Source organism: Globicephala melas, chromosome 18 (assembly GCF_963455315.2).
Source record: "Globicephala melas chromosome 18, mGloMel1.2, whole genome shotgun sequence".
Classification (NCBI taxonomy): domain Eukaryota; kingdom Metazoa; phylum Chordata; class Mammalia; order Artiodactyla; family Delphinidae; genus Globicephala; species Globicephala melas.
In genome coordinates this window covers 51543234-51570713 of record NC_083331.1, presented here as the reverse complement: position 1 = coordinate 51570713, position 27480 = coordinate 51543234, and the positions used below count along the sequence as shown (strand labels likewise).

The following is a 27480-nucleotide window of genomic DNA, read 5'->3' as shown; positions in this document are numbered from 1 at the left end:
TGTTACTCCATCTGATTCAACTTTAGTTTGCATTAACATGGAGCTTCGGTGGGATAGGTAATTTACTGTGAAGAAAACTGTCTTTTGTAGTAAAATTTGAAAGTCCAGTAAATTCAAGACACTGGTGAATTCAAAACACTGTGGATATATTTACTTGCAAGATTTTTTTCATAAGAACACTGAACTGAACATGAGGAACATGGCCTTATTATTCACATACTAATGAGTTTTTCTTTTAGGCAGCTCTCCATAATTAGCTAATAGCTGCAGGCTGTCAAAATTAAAATTAACTTAAGAAAATATCTTTACTTCAAACCTTGCTTCCTCTGACTTAATTTAAAACTATATTTAAAATTAGAAGATACCTTTTTTTAGACAACCACCTTAAGGAGATAATTAAATGATTAGAGTCCAATCTTTGAAAATTTGCAACTATTCAAGAATTGCAACAACTTTTAAAGATAATACACAATAAAGGATAAAAGAAAAAAATGCAGAGTAATTAAGAATAAAGCCGTAGAAGACAACCTCCAAAGTAATGTCAACATTTAGTACAGTTTATGAAAAAATAAGAAGCAGATATTTAGAAATGAATTTCATTTAATTAGAAAACCACAGTCTCATTTATTCTTGAGGCCTGTATTTCAACCTTTTACATCTATAAGAAAAATTAATTTAGAAATTTAACTGGATATTCTCCATCTTCTAAATACCATTTCCCCCCTAATGTCCAATAACTGTATGCTATGAGGCTATGTTAGCATGTTCTGAGAATCTATAAAATACACTTGAAATTTTGAACATTATTTTTAAGAACACTTTCAATACTGTCCAAATGGATTCCATATATTAGTAGCCAATTAAAAAGTGGGTCAGAAAGCACTGCAGCTAGAGCATACTGAACACAGGTAACTCACTTATCCATCTTCATTCCTTTATGTAACATTTATTTTCTGATCACCTCTTATGTGCCACATACTGTGTTGGATGCTAAAACACCAAATAGCTAGCAACCCTCATCACTGAAGAACTTATGCTACAAAATGAAAAAAACCAAAAAACAAAAAAACTAGGCAACATAATCTGGAAGTACAACTTCAATTCCTAGAAATGAAACTTAATTGACTATGAGTCTATGTTCAAATCATTTGCCTGAATGAAACAGACACTTGCAGTATCTTTATCCCATTTTGCTGTTGTAGATAAAACTTTTAACCAAAGTTCAATGCTCCTAAGGACAATTTAACCAAAAGCAGTATATGGTGCCCTAACACTGAGGCCTACACCCCATTGGTTCTGTGCCACAGAATATGTAAGCACTACAAGATACATATAGTATATCTTCCTGACAAGTTAATTTTACTTTAAGATTTTGAGAGATAAAGTTACATAATTGTATCAATAAATATTGATAATTTGAGTGTGATATATATATATTAAAACTCATATGATTACATTAGACAAAAAGGCAAATTTCACATGAATTGTTAAGATTAAAAATGACACTTCAAAAAATCCCTTTTGTATGATCTACTTTGCTCATTTTGCTTCTTATTTAATCCAAAGGTTCTAGATTGTGTTTCTGGATGTTTTCCATAACCATCGAAGTCCACTGTTTGCAATGAAATTTTTGCAAATTGCAGTACTATAAGTAAGAAGTAAGGTCAGTGCACTGTCAATTTTGTATGCAGTATAAATCCCTACAAATTCATATATTTAAAGAAATGGCCGCATACGAGCTAAAGGTTACAAAAAGATAGTACAGGGAAGGAAAAACAGGAAATTATAAATCTTTGTATTAATTTCACTCTCAGGCCTGTCATGAAGGGAAAAGAAAAACACAGCAGAAATTGTATACGACAGACCACCAACACAGGGTAATGCAAAGAGAGGACATTAATAAATCATTAATAAATCTACAGCCAAGTCTCAGTGCATAAATCCTGGAAGAATGTAACTTCCACAAAAACAATTATCAAAAGCGTATTATCAAGGGATGAGCTAAAGGCTCTTCAGACATAAGAAGCATGTCATATATTGCATTGTTTTACAAAACTAGAATGGCATCATTAACGTCGAAGGTAATGGAAAAAAAAATGACCTATAGGCTAAATCTTCAACAGGTCAAACAATGACTGTTAATATGGAGTAAGGAAACTAGTTCAAAATAATAGTTATAAAAAATATAATACTTAGGGGCTTCCCTGGTGGCGCAGTGGTTGAAAGTCCGCCTGCCGATGCAGGGGACACGGGTTCGTGCCCCGGTCCGGGAGGGTCCCACGTGCCGCGGAGCGGCTGGGCCCGTGAGCCATGGCCGCTGAGCCTGCGCGTCCGGAGCCTGTGCTCCGCAACGGGAGAGGCCACAACAGTGAGAGGCCCGCGTACCAGAAAAAAAAAAAATATATATATATATATAGTACTTAAATGAAGCATTAGTTATACATACGTATATATAGTGATTTCATATAATATTTACATAAACATACATTAAATGTGAATATGTATATCGAGTACTTATATATAGTACTTATAAGTACTTTTATTACTTCAGCAGTACTTACAACGTAGCTTTTGTCATAACATCTTGTGGGCTAATTTTTAATATATGCAAATATAAATGGTAAGAAAGGACTTCTTTTCCTGTTCTCCTGAGGTGATCACTTCCTCAGCTGTAGTTTAAATTATTACACACAGAGATGTTGCACACCATTTTATGTCTTCAGCCCAGATCTCACTTCTGGGATACAGATGCATACTTCTACCTGTCAACTACACACCATTTGGATTCTTCAAAAGCATCTAAAACTCAGCAACATTCAGAAGCAAATTCAAGTTCTCTGGCTATCCTCCCCACTATACCTTCAGACCACAGCAATGAATGGTAAAAACTTTCATCCCCTCATCAAAACAAAAATATCCGACTCATTTCTGGCACCTACACTTTCTCCCTTACTTCCCAGGTCAAGGCCGTCATGAAGTCCTGCCATTCTTGTCTGCTCAATGTTACCTTCATCCATCTACCTCTCCGAATGTTCACTAACATTAACCTGGTCTAAGTGGTCAGATTCCCTGGTCTGGACCACACCAGCTGTTCTAGTCAAATCCACTCTTACCAGCCACGTTTCCCGTTGTCACTTCTCTAATACTGCACTGAAAGTGATCTTTTCAAAATGCAAACATTATTATTCACTGCCCGGCTTAAAACACATCAGTGACTGCCCTTTGTCCTTAGGATAATAAACAAAATTCTTATGGTCCCTCAAGGCAACTCTGTCTCCAGCCTCGTCTGCACTGGACAACCCCTCACTCACGGCACTCTAGCTGTGCAGGCCTCCCTTCAGTTCCTCAAACACACAGTGCCCCTTCCCACTGCAGGGACTTGAGATGCTTTTTCTCAGCCTAGAAAACTCTCCCACTTCCTTACCTAGTCAACTACTGACCTTTCATTAGATCTAAGGACAGTGATTACTTCCTCAGGTAGCTTTCCTTCATGCCCCTTTATTATGTAATTTAACATTTATGAATGTGCTTCTATGATTAGTATCTGTTGTATCCACATCTATAAGCTCCTTGAGGACAGGATGCATCTGATTTTGCTCCACATTACATTTCTAGCACCTAGTAGAGTGTCTGGCACATAACAGGCATTCAAAATACTTGTTGAAAACATGAATGAGTGCAGAAAGGTAAGAGTGTAGTGAGCAATCAAAGAATGCCTACTCTACATTTCATGTACATTTTCCATTTAGTTTCCAAAAGCCCATGGTGCAGATGAAGAAGGTAAAGCTCAGAGAAATTAAAGGCTCTTGTTCAAGGTCACAAAGCTAATATGTCTCTTTACGCCATGTCCAGAATCCTTATGTGGTGAGCATTTGCTGTTTCTAATTGCCCAGCATCCATCCACCTTGCTCTGCTAATGGTACCTCTAATTTTCTTTGGAAAAAGAAGCCTTCCCCACTCTCATTCCATGTGGTTTTGGAAGGGCTAACCTAACCCCTGGTTCCAGTGAAAGTAACCTTAATTAATTAATTAACTAATTTAAAAATAGGAATATATGTGAGAGAGAGGGAGGGAAAGGAATTTGAAAACAAAAATTGACCATAGGGCTTCCCTGGTGGCACAGTGGTTAAGAATCCGCCTGCCAATGCAGGAGACACGGGTTCGAGCCCTGGTCCAGGAAGATCCCACATGCCGCGGAGCAACTAAGCCCGTGCGCCACAACTACTAAGCCTGCGCTCTGGAGCCCATGAGCCACAACAACTGAGGGCCGCACGCCTAGAGCCCTGCTCCGCAACAAGAGAAGACACTGTAATGAGAAGCCTGCGCACCACAATGAAGAGTAGCCCCCTCTCGCCACAACTAGAGAAAGCCCGTGTGCAGCAACAAAGACCCAACGCAGCCAAAAATAAATAAATTAATTTTTAAAAAATTGACCACAAATAATTTTAAAGAATGTATAATTCTTTTTATATGAAATTATGCTTGCTATTTATATAACAAGATATATAACATGATAGTCATCAAAAATTAATGATTACTTCAGAGTATAAGATTTAAGATTATTTTTTAAAATATATACTCTTTTAAGTTTTGTTTGACTTTTTGAAAATGAAGATATGCTATGTATACAACCAGGAAACAAAGTAAGAGTATTTTGGGGGGGGGTAGGGGGAGGTAAAATAATTGGGAGATGCTGAGTATTTAGAGACCCTCATTTAGATAGAAAAGCACATTCAATACCTGGGATTCCACTATGGCTGCCCAAACTTCACTTAAGAGGTGCTGTCCTTCTTCCCTTCTCAACTGTTGCTCAGCCAGGAAACATACACATTGAGCCAAGAGTCAATGTGGTTTCTGTGCAAGTTTTTTTAAATTAATTTTTTAAAGTTTTATTCTTGTCACCCTCAATCTCTTAATCATTTTTGTTGATTTTCTGTGAATTTTTAAGTGTTTCCCTACTCCTGTGTTTTCAACTAAAATTAGTAATTATATGTGAAAATGTATAGAAATTTAAATTTTCATTAGCATGCACAGGGCCAATTATAACTGAAGAAAAACCAAACAACTTTGGAAAGGAGCAAAATTTATTCTGATACACTGTGTCATGTAGATTAATTCATACTAATGATGATAAAATCTCTAAGATTATAAAAATAAACTAAAATTTACCTTAGGGAAGTAATGACTAAAATACTAGAAACTTAAGTCTGTGAAATCCAGTTCCTGGCATAATACCAGCCATATAGTAAGCATTTAACAAACGTTTGTTGACAAAATGAATTAATATTTCAGTAAGTGTTAAAAACTCAAGACTATGAACAATCTTATTACAAAGCATAGCTTTGTATAGTGACTTTCCAAATTTTCCAGATAAAATTGACGGTTTTTTAGCTATTAAGAAAAGAGGGACCCATTTCTTACCAAGACGGTGTCCAGGGAACCAGATTTACTCTTCTACCTTTTTAAACAACGAAAAAATAAATAAAGGAAAAAAATATATGAAATAATAGTTTTCAAACATTGAACAATAAGCAGTGGAGGATGGTGATCCCTAAAGGAGGGCGTACAAATGAGGTGAGTCCTATGACGGTACCAGGTCACTGCCTGGAAATATTACCAGGATTTAGAGCAGGGAAAGGGAATGTGGATGAAGCCCCGTGGTCTTCCTGAGTTGACAAGATGGAATTGGGAGGCCAAGAGTCCTCAGGGCCGAGTAGCAAAGAGACTTACGGAGAGTTTCCCCCAGTCTGACACTGGGGAAAGAACCACTGGAAAGGAATAGGCATAACAACCCTCGGAACAATCACACAGACTAGGCATAGTTTGTTTCCAGCTGCCATAGTGGGAAAACTTCATAATTCACAGATTATAGAAGACAGATATTGCCTTAGGAATGGGGGAAAAAAATCAGCCCTAGATTAAAGACTTCACTGGACCTGCCAGGCAAAACTTGAAAGCAATCCTTGAAAGGATCAAACTCTTTCCAAGTAACTTAACTGTGTCCCAGATCAAAGCTCAAGAACTGATATTATATTACACACACATGAATATCCAGTGCCCACTGAGGTGAAATCTAGAATGTCTGGAATCCAGTAAAAAATTACAGGCAAACAAAGAAGCAGGAATATATGTCCCAGAATGAGGAGAAAAATCCATCAATTGAAACAGATCCAGAAACGACACAGCTGATAGAATTTGTAGACAAGAGTATCATGAGAGTTATTATGAGTTGTTATAACTATATTTTATATGTTCAAGAAGGTAGAGGAAAACATAAGCATTTTGAGGAGAAATGTGGAAGATATAAAAAGACCCAAATTGAATTTTCAAAGAGAAAAAATACAATGTCTAAGGAGAAAACATATAGAAATTATTTTAAGAATTTCTTGGCTATAAATATGAAGTTTAATCAATTTAAAGTGAAATCCTCCTACTGTATAACACAGGGAACTCTGCTCAATATTATGTAACAACCTATATGGGAAAAGAATTTGAAAAAGAATAGATACAGGTATATGTATAATTGAATCACTCTGCTGTACACCTGAAACTAACACAACATTGTTAATCAACTGTGCTCCAATATAAAATAAAAAGGTTAAAAAAAAAACTTTAACCCATTTCAAAAAAATTAATAAATAAATAATAAAATGAAATGTCCTTAAAATAACTGAGCCAGAGTATGTGGTAGGGACATATTTTCTTTTTGGTTTTCTACCTTTTATCCTACTACCCTGATCCTTGCCCCCAACAAAGAAACTAAATAAAACTTGCCTCATAAGCCCCTTAGAGCCTCATGGGGTGGAGAGGAACTGAAGGGTCTTTGTGGATCTGTGCTGCTTAAAGAAACTCTGAGGTGATGGTGTCTCCGTTCTACTTGTTCACTGATCATTGTTTTGGCATCTCTTTCCCTTAGAAGTATCTACCCTCCCTGCTTCCCGAGGCAAAATGGCATAATGGCTTCCAAAAAAAATGAGTTGTGGGAGAGAAGAATGCAAAACATCAAATTATTATTTTCAAAATATTGTCCCAGTCATGTAATAATTGGATTACAGAGACCCTCCGTAATCAACTCTTCAACACAGGGGTATACCAGAACAACATTTTATAAACAGTTTACGTTGGCGTCTACCACCTCCTATGGAGTGCTGCAGAGAATTCTCTCATTTTTCTACTGACTGTGTATAAAATGTATCAGCAGGAAAAATCCTGTTGTGGATTATCAAATAGCTACAATCAAAACCTCTGCTAGTGGTAAAGAATGGGATTCAGTAACATTTTGTTTGTTTACTTACCAAAATACTTTTTCCTTGAGAAATAAATTTAATTATGTTTTAATTGGTTTGAATTCAAGTTCATGCTCTCAGCACTGAAATTTCCTTTGCTAAAATATGTCACCTCATCCAAAGTTCACATGTTTCTTTAACGAATAAAGAAGATAACTCTGGAAGATTATGCCCTAAGATGTGAGATCCTTAGGGACACTGAACTATATTTTACTTCTAAGTTGTTTTCTTTTTATAGCATTTCACATCGAATCCAAGATTGTCCTATTGAAATATGTCTAAGAGAAAAATAAATATTTATGCAAATTTTATTGAGTTATTTATGTTTTATGATAGATACATTTATGGAATAGGCTTTTGAAGAAAGAACTATTGTGATGCTCTTTGGCATCAAAACTTGAGTTTTGAGAATAATAGACGAGTTTGTCAGTTTTAGAACTTTTTCACATGGACAAAACAAAGATTTTCTTGTATTTTATAGCTAAATTTAAATAACACAGACTCTTTCTTTATTTCTTATAAGCCAACGATACAAATTAAAATGGAATTTGGCCTAAGTATAATATTTCAAAATGGTTAATATGGGCAATGAAACAGTTTTGGCTTCTTAAAATGTTTTGTAAATTAATGCTTTTATGGTTAAATCCCATTAACTAATGACCACAAGATTAAAGAAATGAGTGATAATTGACCTCTGTTTCACTCAGGCAAACTGCATTCTTCAGACTTAACTATTTATCTGGATCACAAAAATGATCATAAAATACACCTAAATAATCATAAAAATAAAGTTTAAACAAGCCATCAAGCAAAGTGTGTCCCACAATACTGTTTTTCAAATAAGTTAAACTCAACGAACATTTATAGAGCACTTAACAAGTGCAAAGCTTTGTGTAAAATCTAAAAGGGACACAGAGATGACAAAAGTATATTTCCTGTCACTGTGACCTTAGAATCTATTAAGTAAGACAGACATACAAATTATTAATGCTACTACAATGTAGAAATAATGAAGTTATACAGTGGAAATATTTATCGACAAGATTATATGTGTGAACTACTTTGATAAGTGTTTTTTATGAATTAATGTACTTGATTTCCAAACAATCCTAAGAAATAAGGACTCTTAATAGTCTTGTTTTATAGGTCCCTTGTTTTACAGGGACCCTGAGGCTTAGAGTTAAATGACCTGAGGTCAAGAAGTCAGAGGCAGGATTTGAATCAAGGCAGAGAGTTTGTAGAGATATGAATAAACTGCACAGGTAGCCAATACTGTTAAAGGAGAAAAGAGTAAGGTGTAGAATCTAATTACTATATAGATCTGAATTTAAACTGTGGCCCTGAGAATTCCCTGGCAGTCCAGTGGTTAGGACTCCTTGCTACCACTGCGGGGGCCTGGGGTTCGATCCCTGGTTGGGGAACTAAGATCCCACATGCTGCATGGCACATCCAAAATAAATAAATAAATAAATATTTTTAAAATAAAATAAATTGTGGCTGCGTTTTTTCCTAACTGTATAAATTGAGTAAATATTCAAATAAGCCTTTCTGAGGCTTACTGTCTGTAATTATGAAGTGAAGATTACCTTAGCTCTTCCATAAGGTTATTGTGGGAATTATACAGTTTAATATTTACAACAAGTCTAGGATAGTGTACTATACTTGGCTCTCCCTCAAAAAATTATAATTATTTTTATCTTACAAAGGGTCTTATATAGGTTAGGAATAACAGTAACACCAAAATAACAGTGACAAACTCTCAAATGTGTATTTTCTAACGTAGAAGAAGACTAAGGCCAGAAAGTCCAGGGTTGGTGTGGCAGCTCCATGAAGTCACCAGATACCCAGATTTTCCTATCTTTCTGCTCTACCATTTTTGATGTGTTGCTTCCAGATTTAAGGTGACCTCATGATTCAGAATGGATGCTGGAGTTCCAACCATCTCACCCACATTCCAGACAGCAGAAAGAAAAATAAGAGAAAGCTAAATGAGTCTGCCTCTAAGATCCCTTTAAAGAGTCTTCTTGGAAGTTTCTCATAACACATTTGCTCTTACATATCTAAACTGGATGGATACAACAGCCTCAAGCTACCTGGGAATTATTATTATTTTAAGTGGCCCTATGGTCACTTAAAGATTGTCATTCTGTTAGTAAGAAAGGAGAGAAGGGGTATTGGATTGACAACTGGCACCCTCTCATGACTCTGATGGCAACACATAAAAATAATTTAGAAGATTGAGGAAAGAAAACTAGATACAATTCTCAATTCCTGAATGCAAAGGAAGAGAATGCTGTACCCCATAAGCATGACCTTTGCATAAATAAATTACACAGCCCCCAAAGACAGCATCAGAGAGTAGAATTTTCTCATAGAATATGATAGTGGCATTCCCACAATATGGACTAAGTAAATTAGGTGACAACAGTCTTAGAATACAATTCGTAAGCAATGGACAGAAAAGAAAGCAAAATGAGAGTGAGTCAATAGGTTTTCAGTGGCCAACTCAGATAAACGCAAAAAGGGTAAACTATACCTTCTATTTGCTGTAATTAATCTTTTTGTCAATCATCCCTGCTTGATCTAGGTGTTTGGAAAAGGAAATGATAATTCCCAGGAATCATCATCATTCAAAGCTTCCAGCTTAGGCGGCTTCCCTGAGCAACATCAGAGGTAATTCCAGGAAGATGCAGCAGGGGGAGCCTATGGGACAGTAGGCCTGCTTGGAAGTCTCACTTGGCCTGCAATCCACCACCCCTTCCCTAAGCGCCTATCTCAATCTTTGCAGCAATCCTGACCACTGAAGGAAATAGAATGGTCCCTACACAAGAGGTTCTAAAATCCCTGGAATTCTGGTTGACAGCATTGGGATAGAGTCCCATCTCCCTGTCAGGCTAGCTGTCAACCTTTGGCACAGTTACTCATTTTAAGTCTTGATCTACTCATTGTAAAGCTGGGATGATAGTACCTACCACATGGAGTTGTTTTGAGGATTAAGAGCTCGGTAGAGTACTTCATTTTAGCAAACACTCAATAAATATTAGCTATTCTGCACATTAGAGTCATATTGGATAATAGTGGAACCCTCTTACAAACTAAGTAACTTAAATTTCTAAGTCTCAATTTCTTGAGTATCTGGCACCTAGTAGGTTTTAAATAAAATGTAATGATTTTTGTGATAATTACAATATGTATTTAATTTTGAAATATATATCCACACATATACATATGTGTGTGTGTGTATATATATATATATGGAGACTAGTAATTGAATTTTCTCAATATGAGTTCTGGAACTTTTCCCTTACAGATTATTTAATTGCAAGTGCATTTTATTATAATATACCAATAACTCATTTGATATATTTTCTTCTGTCTTCATACCCTCTCAAGTGATGATATAATAAGATATATTATTTAATAAGCAGACATGCATTTGACTTAGTCATAAACTAGTGTAATATAAGGTCCCTGCCTCTTAGATCTGACACAAACTGCTCTCTTTAAATGGTAACACAGAATGTTGAGATAAGTCTGGATGTGTAAGCTTACGTTTTGATTCCATTAGCGTGTGCACAACTCACTGTATTTAAGCTACAGTCTCAAAAAGAATCATCTTTTATCTGCCAAATCTTATAGACTCCAGACTTCTGAATTCCAGAAATGAGTTCACTGACCTAAATATTTGGAAAGGGGGTAAATGCATTTTCCCCAAAACGGAATAAATCTACCATAGGAAAATTAGCCAGGGAGGGAAAGAGATTACTCTTGCAACAAGCATGGGTGGATTTATACACAGTGCATTAGTCAATGATGTACTTAATGTCTTGAGATAGCCAGAAAAGGTACAGTTGGGCCAGGACTCTGCACACCAAGAGTGTTAAGCAACTGTTTCCAGGACCCAAGTTCTTTGGGCTAAGTGTTGTTGGTTGAGACCAATGGTATGTTTTCATGGTAAACATCCAGATTTTAGGGAACTGTTTGAATTATTTTGCAGATAAATTATAAATCCAGAAGTTGATAACTTCTTCCAATACCAGTGAAAGTCTCCTACATTTAGGATATAATCCCTTCCTGTGCACTAAGTCTGAAAACAATTAGCCACCAGGTGACAGGTGGAATCTTCTAGAAGTGCTACTTTCTTACTACAGTCTTAGGTTACCTCAACATTGGAAGATATTATTCCCATTGCTTGAGTTCTGAAATGACACGTCTTAGAATCATCTGAATGCAAACATTCATGTGCCGTAGATCTCTTCAACCTCGTTATTTAATGGACATTCATGGTTCAAGTACTGCAGATGGAACACAGTTAACCTGGAAACCTGTCAGCTTTGTATTTCAAATCTTGACACTCCCACCGATTATGGGTTTCTCCCATGCCCCAGGCAACCACCCCCTTTCCTTTCCCTAAAGAAGGTTTTCATCAGGCATAGGTGGCTGTCAGAAGCAGGTATTTAATCCTAGTCTATTCATATATTATTTTTCCAAGAAAAAATTACTCACATTATAATCCTTTGTTAAATAGCCTAATAACCGAAAAAATCATTTAAACAAATAATTGTGACATTTTTGATATAATAGGAAGAACACTGGGTTTGAGTTTAAAAAATTGGAATTCAAATTCTACTTCTAGCTCTGGCAGGATTGCGACCTTGGGTTAGTCTCTTACTTCCAATTCTTTGTTTACTAATTCATTCATTCACTAAAAACCCAATTTACAATGCCCAGTCGCTATTCTAGACTTAGTTGTACAGGAGAGAAGTAAAGAGACAAATTTCCTACTCCTTTGGACCTTACAATTACAAAGACAAGAAAGACATCTAAGAAATACAACATCAGGTATGGTAAGTGCCTTGATGAAAAGTACAGCAATGTAAGCAGTCTAATCTCCCAGGAGGTAGCATTTGAAAGGGAAGTAAACAGACGTGAATGAAGTGAAGATAGGAATGTCTAGGGGAAGAATAATTTCGGATTTCCAGGAATAGGAAGTAGCAGAAATGCATCCATGTCTAAGGAAAAGCGAGAAGTCCTGGTGGCGGAGGTAGAGTGAGTGTGGGAGGTGTGGGCAGAAGATTGGAGGGCGGGGCTAGCGTGAATCACGTGGTGCCTGGAGACTCAGGGAAGGATTTGAGTTTCATTCCACGTATGATGAGAAGCCATGGGAGTGACCTGAGTGAGTAGCGTTCCTAAATCATCGTTTTGGGCGCTGGGTGGAGAATGGATTCCTGGGGTCCGCGGTGGAAACAGAGGGATAGGGATTTGTTAAACAAAACGTGAAAATGCCGTGCACACTTTGTGTTGATGTTGAAGTTAGAGCTGACAGTGAGTAAGTTGAAGCAAGGAATGATTTCTTTGTCAGTGAACTCAGCTGTCATCAAACACTTGTCTCTTTTCTCCAATGATGCTGTCCCAGGACCTTTCGATTCTTGGGTCTCAGCTGTTTATCCAAGGAAGGTGTTAAATACCTTCCAAAGGCTGGTCTTATAATCCTGGCCACGCTCTGCCCCTGTGCCTACCAGAAGACGACTCTAAATGATTTTCTTACATGAGTATCATCCCTGGAAATTCTGCACTCGGCTCCTCTGGGCTTTATCTATGCCTATACTTTTCGGGTATGTATCATGCCATAGGTATAATTTAGTGTTTCTTTTTCTTTATATTTACATATACAGCACAATTTCGTGGTTCTCTTTCTTTTGTATATATACATTTTAAAAGTACTACTCTGTGTCATGCTGCAAATTGCATCGTGCTTCTAACAATACATCTGGTAGAAAGTTCTAGGAATAAATCTATGTCTTATTCCTTTTAACTTCTGCAATACATCCTACAATACGAATATACCATAAATTGTTCAGCTCTTTCCATTTATATAAAATTTCTCTTTTGTGTTTCTGTTAAGACTCAGGCTGCAAAAAACACCCTCATCTATGATTACCTGTTCACATGAAAACATCATGTGTCTTACTCTAGAATAATTGCCAAAAGTGAAATTGCTAGTCATATGCTATGTGCACTTTAATTGGATAGAAACGAATTGATCACAAAGTAGAACTAATTTATAGTTTTACCAGCAGAGTACTTACCTATGCATTGGCCAAGACTTTGACTGACTGACTGATTGATTGACTGACTGATTTAGTTAGTTATTGCCATTCTAGCAAGTGAAAAGGGCTAGCTCAGTTTTGGTCCAAATATCGATAGTTTCCCTTATTCCTAGAAAACTTGACTAGCTTTCCACATTCTTATTGATCATTTGTAATTCCATATTTGTCAGTTATCTGTTTAATTCTTTAACCATTTTTTCTATCTTGTTGTCTTTTTCTTATATATTTGTGAAAGTTATGTTTTAAATATTAATTCTTTGTCTATTATATATTCTGCTAATATTTTCTCCTGGTTTATTTTTCTTTTAACAGTCTTAGCATGTCTTTTGTCACATAAAATCTTGAAATTCTGATTTAAAGAATCAAATTTGTCTTTTTCATTTATGGTGCTTCCATTATAACTTTGTTTATAGTTTTTTTGTTTTAAGCCATCCCTACCCCAGTTAATACGTACATGTTTCTGTGTTTGCTTCTTGGATTTGTTTGTCAGTTTATTCATTTATTAATATATCTAGTATTTATAGTCAGATATTTAAGCCATTTTCAATGCATTTTTACTAATAGTGAGGAGTAAAAGTCTACAAATAATTTTCCAAAGTCAAAGTTAATTGTCTCAAAACTGTTTTATTGGATTGTTCACCCTTTCTACCCAGATTTTCAAACTTTCACCTTGCCTGTATACTAGATTTCTACATACACGTGGATCCATTTTCAGATTTTAATTTGTCCATTGATGTAATTACCATCGAGTTCCCCCTCCTCCACTTTCTTGAGACTCACATAGACAACTGTGTTAATATGCTTTGGGTTGCAAGGAGTGGAAAACTCAATAGAAATGGATAAACAATTAGAGGTTAAGTATTGAAAAGTCTGTTAAATTGAAAAGTCACTGAAAAAGTCCAGAAGTAGGGTTAGATTCATTCCAGACCTGGTCTAGTGCCTCGTGTGATGTGATTAGGAAATAGTTTCTTAGCTACAAATAGCTTCTCTCTCTCCATTTCACAGCTTTGCTTCATTAGCGCTGACTCCATTCTTGGCAGCCCCCTTGCCATGGTACTGAAAGGTGAGAAAGAAAAATCTGTGTCCAGAACTTCCAGAAAAAGTCTGTGAAGTTTACTATTAAGGAATCCTTGAATTAAACTCCATCCTCAGGAGGGTAGGGAAAGTCAGAATGAAGGCTGCAAATGGGACAAGGCTGGGTATTCATCTCAACACAGATGTTTTGCTTGAGCAGCTGGGTGGAATGATGGTGACTTTTATTGATATGGGGAAGATTCCAGGAAGAAAGTGTGGGAGTTGGGGACAGTGAAAGATCAGGAGTTTATCTTAGATGGGCTCATGTGAAATGCTTGTGAGATATCTAAATGGACTTATCAAGCAGGCAGCTGGATATATGAGTCAAACTTAGGGGAAAGTTTTGGGCTAGAAATATAAATATGGGGTTCATCCTGGATTTATATTTTACAGATGAAATATAATGCTATGGAAATAGATAAAATCTAGGAAGAGAATTTAGAGAGAAATCAGAAGAAGGCCTAGGATTTACCTTTGAGGAACTCTAGAGTTTAGAAGTTAGAGAAAGGAAGGCATGCTATAAAAGAGCTTGAGAATGTGTCTTCAGTAAATCAGAAGTTAAACTACGAGTGTGAGGCCAGAGTCTAGGAGTATCTCAATACATAAAGCAGGTAATCTAAAATATGGGCCCACAATCATGAGCCTCCAGACAAGAGGGGCAAATAATAATTAACTAATTCCTATATGGACATTGACATACATTCCTTTAAAACTCATGATCAAAGTATGTTAGAGGGCACATAGATGCACTTGGTGAAGGGAGCATAGTTTTGGAATCAGAGAGACCAGTGACTGCCTAACCTTGGTCAAGTTCCTCAATACCTTGAAGCTCTCATTTTACCATGTGCTAAATGGAACCCATCTACTTCAGTAGGGTTACTGTGAAGGTGGACTATAAGACATACATGAATCCCTGATAGGTGTTTTATTTTCTGCTCCTCACTAGGAATAGGAAATAAAGGGGTAGGAGATGCACTGGGGAGAGTAGGTCTGCATATCCATGTCTAGATATCATTTGACAGAGAAGTTAATAGTTCTCTAATCCCCATAGTAGGGCTTCATTGAGGATATGGCTTGTCAGAAGCTGTTTACATGGCAGGAAGGACATGGCCTGGCCCCGCTGTTCCCTCTCAACCTTTTGAAGTCTTTGCTTCTCCTGTTTCTCCCACACACAATAGCTATAGAAGTCATTTCACATTTCAGTGTGATTTCTAATCATTTCAATCAGGTCTAAAGGAACTACGGTGTCTATCCCTAGGGGATATCTTCTACATCTTGAGTGCATGTCTGAGTTTCTCTTGACTCCAGCTTGTTTCAACATTGCCTTCTCCAGCTCCATATTCTGCTGTGGCAGTGTTTTATATTTCTTATTCTTCTAACGATTGCTTTTCTCAATGACTTCTTCATGCATTAGTAGACTTTTGGGCACAGATGGTGCTTTGAGAAGTAATCTAATCTCCCATCACTTTGAGTTACTTCACAACTCCAGGGTTACAAGATATTTTTGCTTGGACTTAGTCTTTTAGAATATTTTGACATTACAAAACACTGAAAAGTATATTGTACCAAACAATGCTGTCCTCAGTATGGAGATCAACCAAATGACCTAATGTGTCCTGCCAGTTTTTAACTTCTATGCTATCTTACAGTATGGAATCTATTCATAACATAATAGTCCTTTATATGAAGAAATGAATATATCATCTAATTCTTTATTTCCATTTTGAACCACAATGTAGCTTCTGATTAAACCACGCATTTAAGTTAGAAAACAGATGAATATCCTTCAATGTCTGCTATAGTCCTTTGATTAAAAGGTAGAATGGAAATTGATGAGGTCTATTCATTTTATAATTATCTGAGCTTTTCTTGTGGAGGCAGTAAAAAGAGAACAGCACATAGGCTCCTCCTCTTCTAAGTCATACTTATCTTTCATCAAAACCTTTCAGCCAGTTTAAAATCAAATCTAAAATCAGTGAATCATCTGATATCTTTTGTTTCAGTACATCAGTCCCACTTGTTCCACTAGAGACAGTGTATGAATAATATGCTGTTTTATCATTATCAGGATTTAATTATACCAAGCACTTCAGATCTTCAAAGATATTTATCACTGTCAATTACAATGATATAATTACAAACAACAGAATTTGACCGATCTGGAGGAATTTTCCTGCCAACAGTTTAATTTTGTTAGTATTTTCCAAGAAGTTTAAGAAATTCTTCATTCAGATTTTGAAGGAAAAAATACATTGACTTTCTTGGTTTGCTGTTCTATACATTAACAGCAAGAGAAAACTAAATTCCATGCATTGCCAAATGGTATAGTTGATCTGTGAAGAGCACCCATTTGTCTTTTAGGACAAATGCTCATCATAAAATCTGGTTCCCAGGACAGCCCCTGACAGATGGCAATATGGTTATATATACATCCATGAGCAGTAGCTATTTACTGGATGATTTTCATCAAAGTCATAAAAAGAAAACTATCACAGATGATTAAAAATGCTATCATGGTGTGTTAATAATTTTTAATAGACTTTTTGTGTGTGTGTGTGGGGTACGCGGGCCTCTCACCGCTGTGGCCTCTCCCGTTGCGGAGCACAGGCTCCGGATGCGCAGGCCAAGCGGCCATGGCTCACGGGCCCAGCCCGTGAGTCCGCCTGCCGACGCAGGGGACACGGGTTCGTGCCCCGGTCTGGGAAGATCCCACATGCCGCGGAGCGGCTGGGCCCGTGAGCCATGGCCGCTGAGCCTGCGCGTCCGGAGCCTGTGCTCCACAACGGGAGAGGCCACAACTGGGAGAGGCCCGCATACTGCAAAATAAATAAATAAATAAAAGAGGAACAAAGGAAGGTCTTCAGGGGCTGTGAGAACCCAACACCAGAATCATTAAGATCTCCAGATCTTTCCAGCCAGGGATATTTTAGGTAAAGGTTTTATGAATCATTCTGAAGTTTTGGTCTATTCTGACACTCCAACCACCTTGCAAATAGAGGGCTTCCTAGAATCCTGAATAAAGTACCTCAAGCCTTTACTTCTAATCTCTTTAGGACCTTGAACTTCAGAGTAGATCCACTCAGTGTTGCTCAGTAAGACTCAGTAAGACTTGTGTGATCCAGAGCTCCCTTCTTTCTTCAACAGTATCAGATCTGACCAAAGAGGAAACTCAGTGGAAGTAGGGTCATCACAACCTGCCATGGGAAATCAGAGAAACTCAGTGTTTTGGTGACTGGCACAGTTGGTGTTTATATGAGTAAAATGTTTACATTTTATTACTTTTTTCTTTCACATGACCAAAATTCCAATGCCTAGCATTTTCTTATCCTTGATTTAAAAATTACTCAACTAGAGTTGATTAGTAGTCTAATTTTTCTCTTTATTTTACCTGCATAAGAGAAAAATTCTCCCCATTTCTCACTCAGTTTTCCAGGGCATGTGGAAAGGCCTGAGCAATGGCAAATCTGAGTGCCAAAAGCCCATCTTCACATGGTCTAGATTCATAAATACTTCAGAAAAATTAACAACTTATAAAAGCAAGAAGCTGCTGCTCCTCAAGTTGTTCTTTCTTAAAACCACTTAGGCAGTAATCCAGAGAAGATTAATTTCAAATCCCTCCGTTTTTTTAAAAGCACAAGTTATGAAGCACTATAAATAATCTTGTGATATGTCCTAATAAATATATAAAATTAGTATACCTCCCAGGCCTAAATGTTCTTTGCATTTATGCTGATTTACCACATTTTCTCATGACTGCATATCACTACTCATAAATCACTGCATATTTATCAAAATCTATCATGCATATCTATCATAAGTCTAATCTGAATGTAGCACATCTTCCTAAAACACAAAACGGTATTTCTAAGATGCAAATTTGATCATGTTAATTCTCTGCATAAAAATCTTTAGTGACTTTCCTCCATGCCTATAGTATTATACTAAATCTTCACATGATTTTTCCAGCTATAATCAGAACCATATCTACCACCCTGGCTTTATATTCCTTTTCCTACAGTCCATGTGTCCTGGACAGCTGACAACTGTTTCTTTTCCAAACTTGCTCTGGCCCGTTCAAGCTCTCTGCTTTGGCTCAAACTCTTCCTTCTGATTTCTAATTTCCTTTCCCATGGCTATACTCCCAGCTATCAATATCCTTACCATCGGTGTCTTTCAAAACCTACCAATGCCTTCAGGTTCAATTTAAGTATCACCTCTTTGGAAACGCTTGCTCCCAGTGTGTCCCAACCAGAAGTGATGTTACTGAGTCCAAGCTTGTACCGCTCACTGCACGACAGGCCAATAAATCGAAGGATGAATTGTTGGGGCAAGGACTAGCGACTTTATTCAGAAAGCCAGCAGACCGAGAAGATGGTGGACTAGTGTCCCAAAGAACCATCTTGCCTGGGTTTGGATGCTCGTTTCTTTTATAGAACAAAGGGGGGGAGGTGAGGAGGTAAAGTAAAAAAGGTAGTTAGTTGTTGCAAATATTTCCTGGTTCTGCCCAGACTCCAGAGGGGATGTGTTAATTTCTTCTTTCCTATAGACATTTACAGGTGGGCCCGGTCAGGATTTTTCCCGTGAGCTAAACAGAAGTATTTTAGCTTAACACTCAGGCATGGGCAGCAGGGTTCTGGAGATGGGCCATTATGTGTACATTAAGCTATAGGCAACATCCCTTTAGTGATTAACTTGTAGCAAAGGCAGTACAATACAAAGCTTAAAGTAAAAGAGGCAGATCCAGTATGGAGTCAGACTTGTTCTTCCCTATTACAGTAATATTGTCATCCTTTGGATTGCCACAACCGTTGGTTCCTACATCTCTGATGTCATTTATCACTCTGCACAACTTTGTAATTATTTGTGTACATATTGGTTGACATAGCCCCTCATCTCATAGAGCATGGCATCCACAGTAGGCCCTAGCGGAGCTTGTTTTGAATTTAATTGACAGTATAATTAAGAACTAAAGCTCTGAGGCTGTATTAACATTCTAAAAGACTTTGGTCCAATGTTAAAGTATTATTTTTTTTAATAAATTTATTCAAATTTTGTCATACTTGGTAGTGACAAAGAAAGTCTTTACTAGGGCTAAATTTGAAGACAAAGGTGCCCAATAAAACAACAGCAACAACAAAAGATAGAGTAATTACAGAGTTTAATAAGAAACGCTCCCTGAAAATTAAACAAAGCATTACAAAGTTTACACCCAGTTAGTGAGTAAAGGGAATATGTGTACAAGGACCCCTCAGGTGCCACCAGCCTCTTAGGCTGGCTCTTCACACTCTATCTGCCCTGGTTTCCTGAGGAAACACTTCCAATATGAACTGCCCTAATGCTATCTGGCCCTATAAGAAGTTGGAAGGCATTGTAAAAGTTTCAAATGTTCCTAATATAATCAATATCCGGTTGCATTTACATTGAAGCTTGCTATCTGTTAGAACCTTTATACCTTGGATTCCTTTAGTAATTATACAGTAGCTTCCACTTAGAAATTGATTCCTCCCTTTCAGTTTATTTACACCAAAAGCAGTACAATGGTTCTGCATACATGGATTGAACCAACTGAAGATATAAAAAATTCAAAAAAAAATTCCAGAAAGTTCCAAAAGCAAAATTTGAATCTTCCACACACTGACAACTATTTACATAGCATTTCCATTGCATTTATAACTATTTACATAGCATTTACATTGTATTAGTTATTATAAGTAATCTAGAGGTGATTTAAAGCGTATGGGAGAAATTTCATAATGCCTGCCACCTAGAAAGCTCTTAGAACATTTGCTTTGGGGGTTGATTTTTAGTTTTGTTGTTGTTGTTTTAATGAAAAGGAGCATTCCTTTTCTGTTTTCTGCCCTTATAAAAAAAATTAAATTTAAGTAAAAATTAAAGTATGTGGGAAGATGTATATAGGTTATATGCAAATACAACACCATTTCATATAAGGGATTTGAGCATCCACGGATTTTGGTACTGGGGAGGGTGTGTATGGGGATACTGGAACTAATGTCCCCCACCCCATACCAAGCAACAGCTGTATTAAGTAGTACTAAGTAAGGCTGGAAGTATGGGGAAATTCCCACTGTCATTAAAAGCATTCTGGCCTATACTTAAGCCTGGAGACATCTTACCTCCCAATAAAGCTTGCCCTGCTCCTAACTTTTCCTCCTCTACCCTTTTAGAAGCACAATGCCTAGTGTTTATTTTTCCCAGCCTTGAAGCCTAGGATCCATCTCAGAAATATTAAGGAGATAAGAGTAACCTATAAAATCTCTAAAGATACTCTTAAATTTACAGCAAACAATGGACTATTTACTTGCCTTATCTGAGGATGGGCGTTCCCTTTAGTTCATTAGAGAGAAGCCTGGGGCAGAGGAAATTTACACAAGGGACTCTGGGCCTCCCAAATCTCCTAGGAAGTGGCCAGACATTCAGGGCACCAGCCCCTCTGACCTCTGCCAGTCCAGCCAGATTCTAAACACAACATATTGTTTCAAATAAGACCCTCCCTCTTTTTACCGAAAGTACACATTTTGTTATAACTTAAACAAGACGAATGTAGGTGGAACAGGTAGACGCAATAAGACTGTTGCATCATTCAGATGTGGAAATAAATAAAGACCACCCAAACAGAATATGCTGAGGCTGTTCATTTGGAGGTTGCTGTAGGGACAGAGTCAGCCACCGTCCCTAGCACTTGGCAGAGATTCAGAGGGAGGCAGGCAGGGGAGAGGGAAAGGTTTTTGATAAAACAAGGAAGGCTTCAGGTGTACTCTGAAAGTTTTTTGGTTTTTTTTTTTGCGGTACGCGGGCCTCTCACTGTTGTGGTCTCTCCCGCTGCGGAGCGCAGGCTTCGGACGCGCAGGCTCAAGGGCCATGGCTCACTGGCCCAGCCGCTCCGCGGCACGTGGGATCTTACCGGACCGGGGCACGAACCCGTGTCCCCTGCATCGGCAGGCGGACTCTCAACCACTGCGCCACCAGGGAAGCCCCTACTCTGCAAGTTTTTGAAATGGGGAAGCTGGAGGTGGGCTAACTAGAAGTGGGGCATCCTATGCGATTAGTTTGGGGAGCATATTTGGCTTTTTCTGGTTGACCTTGAGATGGAAGCAGTGACAAAAATTAAGGAAGCTGGCCTTTATTGAGCAAGTCCTGGCTGTTTGGGACCAAATGCTACAGAAGTTGTGGTTTGGTTTCCTGGGCGGGTTGCTGTAAAGGTTGTAGATCAGAGCTCTATTTTCCGTGTGGCCTGGCCATTTTCTGTTTGTATATTCAGTCTCTCACAGGATTTTTGTTGGTGTTCATTTTTAAATCATTTAAAAATAAAATAAATATCTAGGAAATCATCGAAAGCTTAAGAGTAGAAACAAACTATAAACTTGTCTCTGGATATTAACTCTAGAACCAGGCATATTCTCAGCCCTCAGGAGGTTCTTCTCATTTAAAATGTTTGCCTTCAAAGGAAATTTAAAAAACACTACCATGTAGTCATTAAAAACCAGAAGTTGCCAACGTTTGTAAAGTTAAAAGTCATCAACAGTAATCGTTATTAATATATTCCTCTTTTACCATGAATTAGCTCTGTGGTCACTAGCGATTGGATAATTTTCTTTCTCTATAAATGTTAATAAGTGAATAGCACAATTTTCTCCCTGAGTGTAGTATTAGTCTATCTTGCCCATTGCCCCCTGCCCTGCAAACTCCAGTTTATTATTCCATTATCACCTCAGTAAAGATGTGACCAAGGAGCCTCCCTTCTGATCTCAATTAGGCAAATTCATTAGGTTCAATCTCTATGCTACCAATTTTGATATATATTTCTAATAATATATCTTTTTTTTTTCTTTTTTTTTTTTGCGGTACGCGGGCCTCTCACTGCTGTGGCCTCTCCCGTTGCAGAGCACAGGCTCCGCACGCGCAGGCTCAGCGGCCATGGCTCACAGGCCCAGCTGCTCCGCGGCATGTGGGATCTTCCCGGACCGGGGCACGAACCCGTGTCCCCTGCATCGGCAGGCAGACTGTCAACCACTGCGCCACCAGGGAAGGTATTTAACTATTATGTCTTAATTGCCTCCATATTTTTGCCTATGTCCAAGTCATCTTTGTGCTCCTAGCATTTGGAGTATGTTGAATGAATGATTAAATGAAACCAGCAAGTCAAGCAAATCTTTGTAAAGTTTGAATTCTGGTAGTCAATCTTGAGGTTGATTGGGATGACGCTTTTGGGAACACATTACAGGATACCAATACAATATGATGCAAAATGTGAAACAAAGATTTTGCATTATTTACTCATTTATCCATCAAATATTATTAAGAGCTGTTTCATTTAGCCACTGTGCTAGGAACTGGGAAAATATTAATAAACAAAGTACAGGTGAATTATATTTAGAAAAATCTCTTCTTGAAAGGGTCTACCTTCCATCTCTGTCCACAGAGTTCCATTTCCACGAATTTGATAGTGAACCAAGACCAGGTGGGTGACAACATGTTGAAATTCCCATATTGTATTTTTTCTCTCCTTCAGTATCTACAGTGTATAGACATGAACCTAATGAACATTCGGTCAATGTATGCTGAATTGGATTTCTATCACTATTTGTCCACTAAAGTGACTCCAATGTTATGACCATGCAAGACTTAGAAGAGAGGCTACTTTTTCTCTCCTTCTTTGGCTCCCACCAGTTCAAGTGCAGACAATAGTTTTAATTTTCCTGGTATGCAAAATTGTGAGTATAGGGACTTGTAGTGTCAAATCAATTGGGTAAAATTAAGGGGGGGAGGGATCCGAAATATGATAACACTAGAAAATTCTGTAGAAGTGAAGACTGCATTTCCCAGTTATGAGACAGCCTGGTATTGGGGATATGATGTCTAACTTTAAAAGCAGGGTTGTAGTTCTTACCTCTCTCTCATGTAATGGTATGATCTTGGACAAGACGCTTCAGCTTTCCCAGTCTTAATTTCCTCATATGTAACAGGCGAAGATTATAAAGATTAATTTCAAAGTCAATAGTATTGCTCTAGGCAAAAATCTGACTAAAGCTTCTAGACTATCTCAGTTCTGTGGGCCTGATACTCATTGTAGGGTTTAATAGTCTTCCTCAAGGCAGTCCTAACTTATGCGTGTTCCCAAGCAGGGTGCTGATGGGTGACAAGAGTTTTTCCTGAGATCCACATGGTCAAGATGTTGGCCATATTGTTTTGTCCCACCCTGGATAGTTCTCATGATATGCTTTATTCCTCTACCTCTCATCTGGAAATAAATGAGGAAAGAGAATGAGTATAACTATGTGGAAATAACTTTGAAGTAGATGATGTCCCTTTTCCACTCTAAGAAAAAGGCTCTCTCAATTCAGTTTTTCACGGCCCTCAACCTGTCACTGACTTTTTCTCCTTAAATTTCAGGTATAGTTTCACTTTTACATATGAAAGGCTGAGTCTCCAAATTCAAGATTATTGACTTAACTGAACAGTAACCTGGCTTCTACAGGTTTAAACATATGATCTGTCCAGATGCTTCAAAAAGTTTCACATAGGTCTTCCCTGGTGGCGCAGTGGTTGAGAGTCCGCCTGCTGATGCAGGGGACACGGGTTCGTGCCCCGGTCTGGGAGGATCCCACATGCCACGGAGTGGCTGGGCCCGTGAGCCACGGCCGCTGAGGCTGCGCGTCTGGAGCCTGTGCTCCGCAACAGGAGAGGTTGCAACAGTGAGAGGCCCGTGTACTGCAAAAAAAAAAAAAAAAGTCTCACATATACACATATCTTCCAATTCCATTCCCACTAATATATTTTATGTTTTTCTTAAATATATATTGAATATTTAAGGACTGATCCTTAAAATAAGGCAGGGAGGATCATTTCTTTACTTCTTACGTAACTCACGCCTCCTCTTCCTCCCAAATTGCCTAGTAAAAATCCCTTACATAGCACATGCCATAATGCCTAGCTCCCCTAACAGACTATGAGTTTTATAGGGTAGGCTCTGTGTCTTAGAGATATTAGATTCATCACCTAACACATAATTTGAGTTGTTGAATAAACAACTGAATGGATGAATGAATATGTGAGTCTCCTAACAACAAGGGCTTTTAAGAATATTTATATAACTGATCTGCCACTGTAAATTTACATCTATATGTGATGGGTGGGACCATCAGGCAACTTGGAATTTAAAACAGAATTATTGCAAAACTTTGCATTTGGATCGAAGAGAAAATGAAGTGCTGGGAATTGAGAAAAAGGAACAGACATAAATCTTCTCCTGTCATCATCAGAGCAACACAAACTTCAGCTTAATTCACTGTAAAATGGCAGAGAGGTTGCCTTCAGTCATGACCTCAATTACCTGGCTTTAGAATAATCTCAGAATGAGAGAAATAATGAATCTCGGTTCACATTTCTGAGGCTCTAAAGAAAGCAATGGAGGGCTTCCCTGGTGGCGCAGTGGTTGAGAGTCCGCCTGCCGATGCAGGGGACACGGGTTCGTGCCCCAGTCCGGGAAGATCCCACATGCCGCGGAGCGGCTGGGCCCGTGAGCCATGGCCGCTGAGCCTGCGCTCCGCAACGGAAAAGGCCACAACAGTGAGAGGCCGGCGTACCGCACAAAAAAAAAAAAAGAAAAAAAAAAAGAAAGCAACGGAAAGTTAACATTTATTGAATGTCTGCTGTAGACAAGGTACCAGATTTTTTGACCTTTCATGTATGAACTTGTATTTAACTTAATCTTTACAACACTGAGAGGTGAAATTAGTTAATATCATTATTCTACATGAAAAGCTAGTGAAAGTTATATTTTAAAGTCTCTTTAAGATGCTAATAATATTCTAACCCCTTCCACAATTTTATACTTTGGACTGTGAAGGAGATGAGAACAATAGATAGCCATAGTTTTCTTCCAACTTTGATACTAAAGCTACAGAAATAAAAGGTTATCTTCTTACACAGGGAGTGATACAGCTTGGAATATTTAAAATAGCTTTAAATGTACCAAAAGGTTTTAGAGTTAATACACTAAGAATTGTTATTTATACTAATTTTCTCCTTAATTTCATTATCCACAAAAAATCTTTTAATAATGGTTTTTCTCCATCTGTAAAACATGTAAGAAGTCAGAAAGGCCTGGAATTTGGGCATTGGACTTATGAATGTACAGGAAAAAGAAAGTACCTACATAGGCCTTCAAGAAGAGCAGAACTAAAGAAAGCTTTAAAAGAAAAAGAAAACAGATTATTATTACAAGAAAGCGTTGGAGAAACTACTGTAGAAAGAAAGATCAAGAAAAAAAGGTCTAAGAGTGTAACCAGTTCCAGTAGCAATAGCAGTGACAGTTCAGCCAGTGATTCTTCATCAGGGAGTGAAGAGCCGTCTACCTCGTCCTCCTCAGAGGACAGTGACTCTGATGAAAGCTCCTCCAGTTCATCATCTTTAGCCTCCTCCACAAGCTCTCCCTCGTCCTCTGATGCAGAAGAGATTCCAGCTCTTCTAGTAATAGCAGCAGCAGCACAGAGAGTAGCTCTGAGGATGAACCAAACCACCAAAGAAGAAGAAAAAGAAATAGAATTGTTCCATCCATATTGGACTGATGGACTAAAAACATCAATGTAATTCTCAGAAGGGAAGTTAGAGTGTGTTAAGACCAAATAGGTTAACTGATCAAAATTTTTAGAGTTCAAAAGCTTCTAAATGTTTTACATTGTAAGAGCATAAAGAGTATTAATAATGGATTATATATATAAAGACTTTTATTTTAGGGGTGAATCTTGTTTTTCTTTTTTATCTTTAAAATATATCTCTAAAATTAATCAAAGCTGAAATCTAGTAAATCTTTCTGTGATGAAACCTATCTCTTCTCCCTGGGAAATAAATGCCATACTTTGTTGTGTGTGTGCTATGTGCCAGACATGTCTTCAGGAGAGCGCCTCAGAATATCTGTCTGGCAGTGAATTTCTAATGCTTTTGGCTGTATGTTATCATGTAAGATTAAATACCTCTATAAACAGAGTTTTCCTACTGTTAATAAATGTGCTCTATTTTTATGTTTATGTTCAGAAAGTTGTTCTGACTTCTTGTCCTAAATGAAAAGTTCAAGGAATCTATTTATAAATGTATACCTTTTGGATGGTACAAGTTTCAAGTTACTGTGTTGTATCATTCATTTTCTTCTGGTTCTTAAAGTTACCCTTTTATGACAAAAATTATTCTAGAGGAACTTAAAAAGGAACAAAACTATGAAACTACATAGGACTCTAATCTTGGTGCCTTTTGATAAATTCAGTGTATGAGAAAAGTCATTTAAAAAGCTAACTCAAGTAAAAGTGATACAAATACCATTGTGTGTTGATATGCTATAAAAGGTACCATTCAAAGGGGAAAAAAAGGTAGGAGGAAGAGAGGTAATTTTTATAGAAAATTAGAGTGACGTTGGTTGCCTTTTACTAAAGTGGTCTTAAGTTTTCATAAAGATTGCCTTTTACCATTTTGCAATTGTGGTATGACAGTTTATATGGTAACTGGTCGTATATGACAGTCTACTGCATAAATATGAGTGAACTGGATTAATCTGGTATGTTTACATAGCACATACACAGTTGAAATCCAGCATGAAAGTTTAAAAAGAAATACTGCACAGTATTTCTTTAAAGTAGTAGGCCATGGCGAAATTATCTGGTTTAACATCACATTATTTTGTGATATCTTTTAAGCTTTTTGGAAAGAGGTATCATTTGTAGAAAAATCTTGATTTCGGTTAAATATAGGTTTTTAAAGTACAGATGTTGTCTTTTCATATTTTTATGAAAAAGCAGTAGAAAATTACTTTTGAAGAAAATGGACTTCTATTTAAATGTTTAAATATATGTATGTTGTGAGTTTAAAGAGCTGTAATTACCTGTTTGACAGAACTGTTGCTTTCAATGATTGTAAATAAACTCTCAAAACATCATTTTAGGCTCCATACAGAATGTGTCAGTTGACAGGCAAATTTAATAAATCACTAATGAAATTTA

General features: G+C 37.5%; 1 pseudogene; it reads left to right on the top strand.

Moving 5' to 3' along the window:
* LOC115853311 (zinc finger CCHC domain-containing protein 10 pseudogene) overlaps window positions 1–26058 on the top strand; it is a 52656-nt pseudogene extending 26598 nt beyond the window's left edge.
* The last annotated feature ends 1422 nt before the right edge of the window (window positions 26059–27480 follow it).